Source organism: Apostichopus japonicus, chromosome 16, assembly GCF_037975245.1.
Source record: "Apostichopus japonicus isolate 1M-3 chromosome 16, ASM3797524v1, whole genome shotgun sequence".
Classification (NCBI taxonomy): Eukaryota; Metazoa; Echinodermata; class Holothuroidea; order Aspidochirotida; family Stichopodidae; genus Apostichopus; species Apostichopus japonicus.
The window spans coordinates 27,192,874-27,207,015 of record NC_092576.1 but is presented as its reverse complement, the minus strand read 5'-3'; the positions used below and the strand labels follow the sequence as shown (position 1 = coordinate 27,207,015).

The 14,142-nt window shown below is 39.2% G+C and overlaps 1 pseudogene; it reads left to right on the top strand.

The window, feature by feature from the left end:
• Positions 1–280: 280 nt before the first annotated feature.
• The window catches only part of LOC139982495 (2-hydroxyacyl-CoA lyase 2-like), a 299,720-nt pseudogene continuing 285,858 nt past the window's right edge, over positions 281–14,142 (top strand).

Below are 14,142 nucleotides of genomic sequence, written 5' to 3'. Positions count from 1 at the left end.
TCAACGAACGGAAAATACGTAACGTAAGTATTACGCAACTCTGATAGGAACATGAATATGTGAGCATAAACATAGTTGAACAGGGGTTAAGGTAATTAAAACTCAAGTGTAACTAAATTAATATTAACTTATTCAAGTCACAAGTAAATATATGTAGTTATGGAGTCGCCCATATTTAATAAACAACAAAATATGTGCAAACCTGCAATCGAGGTAAATACTTCTTAATTGGAAAACAAATAGATTAATTATGTCTAATTAACAATCTCAATTAACTGACATGTGCATGGTAAGCAAGGTAGTACAATAATTAACCTAACAAATAAGACAAAGAGAAAACTTACAGATTATAACTGAGCCAGGTCGAACACGTTAGCTAATGAAACTGCGTACGATATGTAAGGCGGATGCGGTGTTGCCTACTATAATGCTGAAAACAGAATGAAGTCTATAATGAAAACAACACAGGTCTCTGAGAAAAGAAATAAGTGTGAATCTCCCATTACCATGAGACCCTCCTCATGTGTGGTCAAGGAGAAAGTTTATCAACAACTCTTCCATCCTGACTTGCCCCCTGCTGACCTTTCATAACAGAGCTGTGCTATAAAGTTACAGATAGCTCAAACTGATCTGACCACAGAGCAGGCAGCAGAGAGAAAGATAAGAAGAGTCAAAGGTGGCTTGCTTAATGAAGTATAAACAATAACATGAGTACTACAGTGTAAACTGAATCCCTGTGAAAATGAATAAGTACTGAAAACAGGACTACCTGCCCGATAGGCGATAAAAAAAACATTTAATTGAATGGCAGAACAGGGTCAAGTACCACATTACATTCAAAACCCACATCCCTGCCCCTCCCCCACCTTCTCCTTTCCATCCCCTCCTTCCCCTCCCATCCCCTCCTTCCCCCCCCCATCCCCTCCCTCCCCTCAGTTTGCAATCACATTTCATAATAATTTGCTTTTTTCATATTTTCATAGTCTGCTGTAAACAGCAAGAGTAATGGAGGTGACATCGTGGCTGAGGTTCTGAAAGTTCATAGGGTCAAGTACCGCATTACATTCAAAACCCCACATCCCTGCCCCTCCCCCACCTCCCTCCCATCCCCTCCTTCCCCTCCCATCCCCTCCTTCCCACCCCCATCCCCTCCCTCCCCTCAGTTTGCAATCACATTTCATAATAATTTCCTTTTTTCCTATTGTCATAGCCTGCTGTAAACAGCAAGAGTAATGGAGGTGACATCGTGGCTGAGGTTCTGAAAGCTCATGGGGTCAATTCCTCTTTACGCTATGCGGAGGTCACATTTCACCGATTAACGTCGCAGCGGAGAGAGAAGGCATCCGAGTGATAAACACGAGACATGAGGTAAGCCACGGTAAAGGCCCGGTCACACTACAGCGATATTTTATCGGAAAACAGTCCGATTTTTCCGATTATAGGTCGAAGAGTGAGGTTTGTGGTAGTGAATGTAATGACTGCAGTGGAATATTCGAAAACCTACTCCAGATCTGGAACGGACTACATTCTAAAGTGACGTCACATCGAAAAACGATAAAAATCGGAAGAGAAATCGGATAGCTATCCGATAAAAGGAAACAGAGTCAATATCAAAAGTTAGGAGAGGGCTAATTCCACATCGGAATGGCTCAACAGATAGCAAATCAGGTCCTTTATCACAGTGGCTAGAAGACCCGAACGAAAAACTGGTTCCTAGGGAAAAATCGGATAGCATTTTGATAAAAAATCGGTATAAGGCAGACTCCTTGCAAAGCCAAGTAACGTTTGCCGCCATACATGTATTATTATGCGAGAAGAAAAAAGTGTTTTCAAATTCTCCAAATGTAATCCCTGTTTTTCTTTATTCTTCATTAGGAGAGTGTAGAGGGAGGGGGGTGGGGGGGAACGGACCACCAATCTTAGAAAAGTAGAGTTACAGTATTATCATTGATACAGTACAATATGTAACAGTATGTTACATTACGTTACAGTTACAGTGTTTGCTTGCAGTTATTAATAGCCTGAGCACATAATGTATACTGCACCTGTACAGTATGCATCAGAGTTGTACAGTAGATCTATTTTGACAATAATTAGCACTCTTAAGTAATGCCAGCATTGTTACAAATACACAGAATTCCGTGGCCGGGACGCTATGTCCTAGCCCGGGCCGCAAAGTCTTCAAAACTGCTTGTCCGTCCAGACCATGGGACATTTTGTTTTGTTTTTGATAAATGAACCTTAAGTAGTATACTGTATATATACTGTACAATCACAAACTACTGTAGGCCTGTCTATGCAAAACATAATAAAACACATTTAATTATGAACTTTTATCTTTCTTTCTTTTAAAGAAAAAGATACTAAGTTCTTCTCAAAAGAGCCCAAATTTCTTTGGACAATACTAACAGATGGTTGTTTAAAAACAAAACATGTATAATTGTATGAACAATCAACTGGTACATAGGTTGTGATGCTTGGGTGCATAGCTTTATACAATATTTTCATTTCAGAGACTTTAATGAGCTATTTAGCTAGTTAATGGTGTCATACTGTACTGTACCTGCAACTGTACAATGATGGAATCCAAATAGAGAGATACAGTTTACAGCAGTTCACTGTATTATCAAGTGCTTTAGTTGAAAATTGAAGGTTTTACAGTCAGGGCCAAGGCCAAGGGTCATCACAGGAGTACAGTACTTTACAACACTTAACCCCTGGTCATTGTTAACTTGTCGTCACACCCACCCACCAAAGTGTGCACAATTCAAACAATCCCTTCTGGGGCACTACAGTGCACAACCCCCGTCCTATGTGTCCCTTGGGGGATTTCCCATAGGGTGCAGCTGCAAACCTGTGCATGGGACTACTGTATATTTACAAGTTACCTCACAAGTCCCAGTTGATACACCTGGTGACCTGGGTAACGATACAGTGGAGTGCCTTGCCCAAGGACACAACGCAATGATCTGGCCAGGACTCAAACCTGCAAACCTTATTTTACAAGCCCACTGCCTTTTACCACTTGACCACAACACTCTACTATATATATATAATTTTACACATAACCTCACTGTTTCAATCACCAGGGCAATAATTAAAAAAAAGTTAAGTGTTCAAATTTGGTACATCTACAGTACAGTGTACAGTACAGTAACAGGCTTTTTCAACTTCCTGTCTTATAAAATACCCTGGTTCCTGTGTAAACTACCCTGGATTCTGTGTAAAATACCCTGGTTCCTGTGTAAAATACCATGGTTCCTGTGTAAAATACCATGGTTCCTGTGTACTGTACATGTTAACAAAAGCTGCTTACATATACCATACATGCATCTTTGCACTTGCATAACAATTTCCCGCTTTTGCACTGCAAATTGCTGTGCAATGTACCGGATAAATTATTTACTTCGTTCCTCGCTTACCTGTCTCCCCACAACCTGAGCACCCTCTATCTAGAGTAGTGCTGGTGACTGAATCACACTCAAGCACTGTGCTTTTCTGATTCACCTGTCCTCTCACTAACTGTTACACTTTTTCATCTACTTGCTCTAGCAGTATTGTACAGTTTATCTCCTTCTGTATCATGTAGTGAAATCAGTCTAACTTTGACAATTCCTCTAAACCCTTTACAGACTTTATAGTTCCATAGAATGGTTTGCTTGTAGATTTTAGTAAGCACATACGGTTGTCTAGAATTTTGTTTTTTTTTTCTCCCTCCATACATTTTCTTTAAGTTGCACCATCGTAACATCAATCACACTGAACATATTTATCTACTTCGTTCGTCATGGAAATATATCTGTCATGAACTAGACACTGTTTGCTGTATACAGTAGAAAACAGACCTATCACCTTTAAACTTGTCTATCAACTAGTCTAAACATTCATAAAGTTTTTGACTGTACAGTTATGCATGTAAAGGTCATCAAATATATGGTTCGCCTCCTACTAATACAAGATTAATGCATACAGAACCTGCCTACAAAACATGAACACTAACTAAAGGCTGTTGGTGAACCCCTCTCCGTGATCAAAGCATACTCAGTCAGAGATAAAACAATGTTCAGGCCCAAAAAATTTGCTTTGTCATAATACCCTGATTCCTATAATAACAACAAGAGGTAACAGCAGGCTGGCTACTACTGTAGAACATAGGTGCCATATGGGTAGAACTTACCAAAGTAATAACAGAAGCAATCACCTACTACAGTATTCAAGAAGGTTATGACAGTGAAAAATGTAGATGGGTCTATAGGCTCTACTGTAGGTTGTATAAGGAGGGATGTACAGTCTGTTAACAGTGAATCAGCACACTCACAGGTCTCCAATGTGTGACTTACTTTTCATGTTGGGGACCAAAACTATTATACTATGGTGTGGGGATTATGAACAATGAACAATACCATATTTATGTGGTTCCCAAAAAGTGGAGATTTGTAATTTAAACAATCATGACAGAGCTGTATGAAAACAGACAGCTGTTTTGATGTTCACTTGTCTCATCACATATATCTATGACTTTATTTATTTATGAGAAATCCAATTTGATATCATAAATTCCTATCTCTGCTCCAATGCCAGCTATAACAGTGTTTGTACAGTAGTTCTGCTAAGTACTTCAGTCAAACTGTTTCAATCTTTTGTTTTCCAGGTTACGACTGTCTTTGCCGCCGATGCAGTGTCCAGGATGACCGGTGCCATCGGTGCGGCTGTGGTGACCGCGGGCCCCTGTCTCACAAACACCATCACAGCGGTGAAGAACGCACAGATGGCAGAGACTCCTGTCCTGTTAATGGGAGGAGCAGCTGTTTCGCTATTAAAGGTATGAAGATATTTACATCACTTCTCCCAGGATGCATGTCTTTACTCCACAAAAAGCAAACACCCCTCCCCGATTAACCCCCACATCGGGGCCTTATGATCCACTTCCTTCATCTGCCATCTCGTAGTCAGCACAGCTGTTTCTCAAAAGACTTCTCGACATCGCTGTAGATGGGACATTCATTTGGGTCTTGATGGGAACCAAATTTTCATGATCAGGATAATGCTCTATTGTAGGCTTTGCACAGTAGGGGGCCAATACAACGTGGTCTACATTATACTGTATTTGTAGGCTTTCACATTAGGTGGCCAATACAACCTGGTCTACATTATACTGTATTTGTAGGCTTTTCACAGTAGGTGGCCAATACAACGTGTTCGACATTATACTGTATTTGTAGGCTTTTCACAGTAGGGGGCCAACAATATGTACAACGTGGTCAACATTGTACTGTATGGCAACTGTACTGTACTGTATTGTAGTCATTTCACAGTAGGGGGCCAGTGCTACAAAGTGGTCGACATTGTACATACTGTATGGCATTATACTGTATTGTAGGCTCTTCACAGTAGGTGGCCAGTGCTACAAAGTGGTCGACATTGTACCGTACGGTAAAGAAAGAACTTTCTTATACACCAGTTTAGCCAATTGAATTTACAGTACTGAAATGTTGTATGGACAAGCTCAATGATCTCTTAGTGTAGGTCTATGCTTCCTGCTGGAGTGAATATGACCCCAAGCCACGTACAGAATGGGTGGACTATCTACAGCTTGACAGGTGCAGTTGGAGATATCTGAAAGGGAAAGAAAAAAAACAAGGATGGGATGAGTTTTGAACTACTGTACAGTACAGTAGGACAATAGGACTCTAGTGTGACGTCTGCCTGTCTTAATAAACACTTGTAAGCTAACTGGGAATAGGGACATGTGTAGGCCTACAGTAGTTGAAGGGGGTTTGCATACAGTAGGGCGAATGTGGTCTATGGTTCTGCACTGTGGATACAAACTGGTTTCCATGATTCCCCCCTCCCCCAACCAAGACACAAACAGTACAAAATGTATGTATATACAGTATACCAGACCTAGGGTCTTAATGGGGGGGGGGGAGGGGATTGAGTGAGCGATGGTGCTTTTACAAGCAAAATGTTGTTAATAATGTGTGTGCTGCGTAATATTTTAGGGTACGAGACCGAAGTGTTCACATAAAGACAATCTGTGCAAAGTTTGCAGTTTAAGATATTCAAATTAAGCAGATTTTAATAAAATCATTATCACCGTCCTGATTAATCATAGCCTTCTGTGTAGACGCTTCGCTGAAATAGGAGGTGCAAAAATTTGGTTTTTTCATCTCAAAAGTCAAAATGTTGGGATAAAAAAGTGGATGTTCCCTCCCTCCCTCCCACCCCTACTGTACCTGATGCTTTTAATCTGCCTCCCCTTATTGGAGTTCAGATGAAACCGCTCAGCGGACACATCGTGTTGCTCAAAGCTTGATTGCAAAATGTTCGTTAATCAGGGAGAGAGATCATTGTACAGTATGCCCTTATATCTGTATAGTTGAATATATCCTTCATTTTCAGGGTCGAGGTGCCCTCCAAGATATAGATCAGATGTCGTTATTTAAACCGCTCTGCAAGTTTTGCGCAGCGGTCCAAACCGTCCGAGATATCGCACCAGTCTTGAGGGAGGCCATACGGGTGGCCCAGTCTGATACGCCAGGTATGTAAAATTAGGTTAAACTTATGAATATTTAGTTATTGATGTCAAGTCAGTCACATTTTGTATTTAAGTTCATTAACAAACCCTCGACACCAAATTTTAAGATTTTGTGTTGAATAGGATCTAAACATTTGTGATATTAACTTCTGGTAGCTCTGACTTTGGTGCAGTCACAATGTGAGTGCTTTCCTGTCTAAGCTGTCAGATGTCAGCTGTCACACAGAGACTGTATCCTTCAGATGTCAGCTGTCACACAGTGACTGTATCCTTCAGATGTCAGCTGTCACACAGTGACTGTATCCTTCAGCTGTCATCATATGGAATGTACAGTATCCTCCTGCACTGAGTGACTGTAGTGTGTACAACAGTTTCTACCTGATTGTGTTGTACTGTCACATGGTGACTGTCCTGCCTGTCCTGCAGAGTTTGTGACACGCTGGCCTCAAAATTCAGGCGAAATTAAATAATAAATAAATAAATAAAAAAAATGCTCTTGACTTTTTTTTCTGTCAGAACAGTCAGATGTCGCTTTTTGTATTTTAATAATTCAATGAATATGCCAGCTCTAGAGAATTGTTGCTTTTATCAAGTTGACTTTTTTATGCACTGGCTAATTATTTTATGCCAGTGGCTAATGATTGTGAGCCTGGCAACAACAGGCAGTGACTATTTCCTGTTCTGAGCTGTCACACACGTGACACTATCTCATATGTGCAGTAGTGACTGCATTCTACTTACTGTAAATACAGGAAATAGTGACTGGGTTAATACCTGTCTGTACTGTCAGTATGAGCTTACCAAATTACTCCAGATATGGCCTCTCTTTTGCCGCTGACACGACCATTCAGGGTAGATTTAGAAACCTTTCATAAAAAAACGTGCTTACCTTTAGGTCCTTCCAACAACTTTTAGTTTATTATACAAGGTGATCTGAAATTGTCAATAGTAACAGTGCTTCAACCATTTCCACGGATCTGATCGGACAAGGCATAAATTTAGCAATGAGGTTGAGTTGGAATTTGGCCACCCACATCATAACAAATGTATCCCACAAAGGCGAAGAAGGCTGAACCCCCCGTTCGCATAAGAGATGGTAACCCTATGCTTGTAGCACTCCAGACTAGTGTGTTTCTATATATGCTGCTAGGCATTCCAACTTCTCTTTATGTATTATTGTTTTGTATGTACAGGGACCACAGTGGACATGAGTCTGCTGGACAGACTTTTCTGTGTCAACCCTAGACCATGTGACCTGTATTGTCAAGGTGTCTTGTATTGTCTTTTGTATTATGGTGTGAAATAAATCAAAATGAAACTTTGTTTTATATATATGTTTTTCATATATATATATCAAATATATTTATATATATATATATATATATATATATATATATAGTAAATCAATAAAGAATAGTACACCAGAAAAATTCCACTTCACGACCGGTTTCGTCCTTTTGGGACCCATCAGGCGAAGGTAGGAATCGAACCCTGGATCTTCGTGTCACGAACCTAAGCCCGAAGGTACCTTCGCCTGATGTGTCCCAAAAGGACGAAACAGGTCGTGAAGTGGAATTTTTCTGGTGTGTTATTCTTTATTGATTTACTATATATCTGTCGTACCACTTGCTACACATTCAATTCTCATATATATATATATATATATATAGATATATATATATATATAGATATGTATATACATATATATATATATCTATATCACTCATAACATTTATACTTCCAGGTCCAGTATTCGTTGAGTTCCCCATTGACGTCCTCTACGACTACCAGAACGTACTGAAGGGGGCCGGATTGAACTCACCAAAAGGAGATTTAATGAGTAAAATTGTCAACATGTGAGTGGAGTGATTTGTAGGATCGCCTTTATATTACAGTGTACAGTACTGTAGTTAGCTTTAGTTGTAAGCATATAGCGTATCGAAAAAGGGCATTTCCTTGAACCAGAAATAAGAACACTTCCCACGCATGTATATATACTTCACAAACAAGAACATTTGCCATGGATAATATCTTAGAGAGGGAGTGAATGATTTTGGTGGTACTTTATAAATTGATATGAATATATATATATGCATCATTTTTATTATGCATATACTGTATATGCATAATGATTATGCATAAGAGAAATGAACTATATACACAGTGCATTGTGATGTTGCATTAAAATGCAGATTGATGTAGATATGCATATTCAAGAAAGAAGAAGAAGCAGAAAAAACACGTTTTTTGTCAATTAATTGTAAGAATACAGTACTGTTTGTCAGAGAGAAACTGCATTTCATTCTATGTGAGAAAACAATGCAACTTCATTTGCATAAATCCCTACACAAACAAGAAGCTTTCCAAATTTCAGCAGATATTTTCAAAGCCAAAGAAATTAATAATTGATTGCTTGAACTTCTTAATTTACAGTAGGTTGTAGTAATACGAAAAAGCCTGTGTAGGTAAACGTGTAAACTTTTGAAGGCCAGCTGTTTTGATGTATTTATACTATTGATAAATTGATCAACATTGTTCTCTGAAAAGTAAACTGCCCAAATTTAAAATACAATATAAAATATAAGCGCTCATTGTCAAATATTGGCGTAATTCCCATGGAGCAGTTGATAAACACAGGAAGTTACATCTACAGTTTAATGATACAGTATTTGAACCATAATCTCATCAATAGGGAACTCAAATGCATCCTACCGTATCTATGGTAACATGCTGTTTTGTAGTGCTCACATCCACAGTATAAAATGATACAGTATTGAACCATAATCTCATCAATAGGGAACTCAATGCATCGCTACCGTATCTATGGTAACATGTTGTTTTGTAGTGCTCACATCTACAGTTTAATGATACAGCATTTGACTGTAAATCTTAGTTTGTTTGTTTGTAGTTGGTTGTTGACGTTTAGAAACATGTCACGGTTCGGATTATAACATATCCACTGTCTTCAGGGAATATTATTCTTAGAATATTATGGCCCAAAAAAATAAGCATAAAAAAAGAGAAGCATTCTCATAGTATTTCATTTAATGAAGAAATGGCAGAGGGACGGTATTTTTTAAAAACAAAGGTAACATTAGGAAGATTTTTTGGTGGCTGAAGTTTGGTTGCAACAGTCGAGTTGCTGATAATATTCTGGGTAAATTTTTTTTTTTAAACAGATTCTCATAGGATTTTTAATTTTTTTGTGAAGTTATGAATATTTTCTCAAAAGTTTGTGATATTCTGTAGATTGCATCTGGCAACAGCAGAATGAACAATATCAGCAGGGCAATTTTTAGGGAAAATGCCCTTGTTTTTCTGTATAATATTTCAATCAATTATCCACAGATGAAAAGAATATATCAACCAAAAAGATACATCTATACGGACTTTCAATATGTTGAGCACATTGTCAGCTAATAAACGACACTACCAGCATTCCGGTGTCCATGTCCCTCATGGCATTACATGGTAACTGAACATGATGCTAAGAAATTCGGTTATCATGGCCACCTAGGTTAACCAATCGGTAGAGTGTTGGTTGGATGGTTAACAAATGTATACGATTCTTGGTACAAGCTATAAATCTTGTAGGGAAATTACTGTACCAGATAATATGACACACATGTTAGGGAAGAGCACATTCTTTACACAGGTGTTTCGGCAGTCAATGACAGGCATTAACAAAACCATGCAAACTTTACACAGGTGTTTCGGTAGTCAGTGATAGGCATTGACAAAACCATGCAAACTTTACACAGGTGTTTTGGCAGTGAGTGATAGGCATAGACAAAACCATGCACACTTTACACAGGTGTTTCGGTAGTCGGTGATAGGCATTGACAAAACCATGCAAACTTTACACAGGTGTATTGGCAGTCAGTGATAGGCATTGACAAAACCACGCACACTAATACACGGGTGTTTCGGTTGTCAACGATAGGCATTGACAAAACACAGGTGTTTCGGTAGTCAGTGATAGGCATTAACAAAACCACTCACACTTTACACAGGTTTTTGGCAGTCAATAATAGGCATTGAAAAAACCACGCACACTTTACACAGGAGTTTTGGTAGTCAGTGATAGGTGTTAACAGAACCACTCACACTTTACACAGGTGTTTCGGTAGCCAGTGATAGGCATTAACAAAACCACTGACACTTGACACAGGTGTTTTGGCAGTCAATAATAGGCATTGACAAAACCACGCACACTTGACACAGGTGTTTGGGTAGTCAGTGATAGGCATTGACAAAACCATGCACACTTTACAAGGGAGTTTCGGTAGTCGGTGATAGGCATTGACAAAACCACGTACACTTTACATAGGTGTTTTGGCAGTCAGTGATAAGCATTCACAAAACCATGCACACTTTACAAGGGAGTTCTGGTAGTCAATGATAGGCATTTAAACAAAACCACTCACACTTTACATCGGTGTTTTGGTAGTCAGTGATAGGCATTAACAAAACCATGCACACTTTACAAGGGAGTTTCGGTAGTCGGTGATAGGCATTGACAAAACCACGTACACTTTACATAGGTGTTTTGGCAGTCAGTGATAGGCATTCACAAAACCATGCACACTTTACAAGGGAGTTCTGGTAGTCAATGATAGGCATTTAAACAAAACCACTCACACTTTACATCGGTGTTTTGGTAGTCAGTGTTAGGCATTAACAAAACCATGCAAACTTTACACAGGTGTTTTGCAGTCAGTGATAGGCATTGACAAAACCATGCACACTTTACACAGGTGTTTTGGCAGTCAATGATAGGCATTAACAAAACCACTCACATTTTACACAGGTGTTTCGGTAGGCATTGACAAAACCACGCACACTTTACACAGGTGTTTCGGTAGTCAATGATAGGCATTTAAACAAAACCACACACACTTTACATCGGTGTTTTGGTAGTCAGTGTTAGACATTAACAAAACCATGCAAACTTTACACAGGTGTTTTGCAGTCAGTGATAGGCATTGACAAAACCATGCACACTTTACACAGGTGTTTTGGCAGTCAATGATAGGCATTAACAAAACCACTCACATTTTACACAGGTGTTTCGGTAGGCATTGACAAAACCACGCACACTTTACACAGGTGTTTCGGTAGTCAATGATAGGCATTTAAACAAAACCACTCACACTTTACATCGGTGTTTTGGTAGTCAGTGTTTGGCATTAACAAAACCATGCAAACTTTACACAGGTGTTTTGCAGTCAGTGATAGGCATTGACAAAACCATGCACTTTACACAGGTGTTTTGGCAGTCAATGATAGGCATTAACAAAACCACTCACATTTTACACAGGTGTTTCGGTAGGCATTGACAAAACCACGCACACTTTACACAGGTGTTTCGGTAGTCAATGATAGGCATTTAAACAAAACCACTCACACTTTACATCAGTGTTTTGGTAGTCAGTGTTAGGCATTAACAAAACCATGCAAACTTTACACAGGTGTTTTGCAGTCAGTGATAGGCATTGACAAAACCATGCACACTTTACACAGGTGTTTGGGTAGTCAGTGATAGGCATTCACAAAACCATGCACACTTTACAAGGGAGTTCTGGTAGTCGATGATAGGCATAGTTAAAATCACGCACTTTACACAGGTGTTTTGGGAGTCAGTGATAGGCATTAACAAAACCATGCACACTTTACAAGGGAGTTTCGGTAGTCGGTGATAGGAATTGACAAAACCACGCACACTTGACACAGGTGTTTGGGTAGTCAGTGATAGGCATTAACAAAACCATGCACACTTTACAAGGGAGTTTCGGTAGTCGGTGATAGGCATTCACAAAACCACGCACACTTTACATAGGTGTTTTGGCAGTCAGTGATAGGCATTCACAAAACCATGCACACTTTACAAGGGAGTTCTGGTAGTCAGTGATAGGCATAGACAAAACCACATACACTTTACATAGGTGTTTTGGGAGTCAGTGATAGGCATTGACAAAACCATGCACACTTTACACAGGTGTTTGGGCAGTCAGTGATAGGCATTGACAAAACCACCCACACTTGACACAGGTGTTTCGGTAGTCAGTGATAGGCATTGACAAAACCATGCACACTTTACACAGGTGTTTTGGCAGTCAGTGATAGGCATTGACAAAACCACGTACACTTTACACATGTGTTTCATTTATGCATAATTATATTAAAAAGTGCTCCAAAATACTTACATTTTACCTTTTTTTTTTTTATCTATTCCTCTTCCAGGTACACTATGTTTCTAGTAGGTAACATATTCGCCGGCGGTTTCAAACTGAGGGAATACGGTCCTCTGCCTGTCCAGAGACCAATGGCTTCATCGGGCCAAGGTAAAGCCGACACTTCTCCAAAGTCAAATTTTGCACCTTAAACAAGTCACAAAATCTTGTCAACTGGGTTTATTTTCTAATATTTATTTTCTATTAATTATCATAACACTGATCTGCCATGATATCTCAAGGTAGAAATCAGGGTGTGGAAGGGGTATGGGGAGGGAGGGGGTTGCAGGGGGGCTTTGAAATTTTAAAGTAGTGGATGCCAGCTTTTTAACCTCTGAGTGTACTGTTGGCTTTTTCCAACGTTTGATGTGAACTACTTTTGTTTCTATGGTGCCCTTGATCAAGCTGACATGTTTATCGGTGTTCTTAGATTGCAACAAAATGTAGTTTTCCAGTTGTGAATAACCCCACTGTTAAGGCTTATCTTACAGCTTAAGGAGCTGTTAATGCGATTAATCAGAGAATAAATATAGATATGTATATATATATATATATATATATATATATATATATACATATATATAGTTGCAATTGTAATTAGTTGGAAAATCCAGAACAGTGGAAAAAACCTTCCAGCCTCCACCGGGATTCGAACCCGGGCCTTCCACTTTATATGTGGACACCCTAACCAGGCTAGGCTATGGACACTGATTGTATGTCCAGAGATTCGAAACCGTTTTGACACCTGGATCGAACAATGTTTTATCTGATGGGTACAGACGCTTTGGTATTAAGCCGAATTGGCTAAGCTGAGAAGGGCTTGTATTATAAGTTGAGGGCGACATCAAAGTTGAGGGCGGCATCAGCTTGTTTTTAGATGACCTCTTTGATATAATTACCTTATCTTGCAAATTCAGAGAAGTCCTAGAGTTATTCAGATATGGCAGGAATTAATTTATTCACCGGCCTCGCTCCAAGCAAGCACTTTCCTCTTGCCTCTGCCGATAAACCAAGTCTCTGGAAAATATATTAGCAGAGCCCAAAAATATCGACCTTTTAAAGTAGTATTGATATATAGAGTTAGGATAAATCAGAGGGTTGGACTATAGACTTTCACATACTCATTTCTTTCCCTATCTTTACAGTACAGCAAGCTGTAGAATTAGTCAGTCAGTAGTATTGATATAGAGTTAGAATAAATCAGAGGGTTGGACTATAGACTTGCACATACTCATTTCTTTTCCTATCTTTACAGTACAGCAAGCTGTAGAATTAGTCAGTCAGTAGTATTGATATATAGAGTTAGGATAAATCAGAGTGTTGGACTATAGACTTTCACATACTCATTTCTTTTCCTATCTTTACAGTACA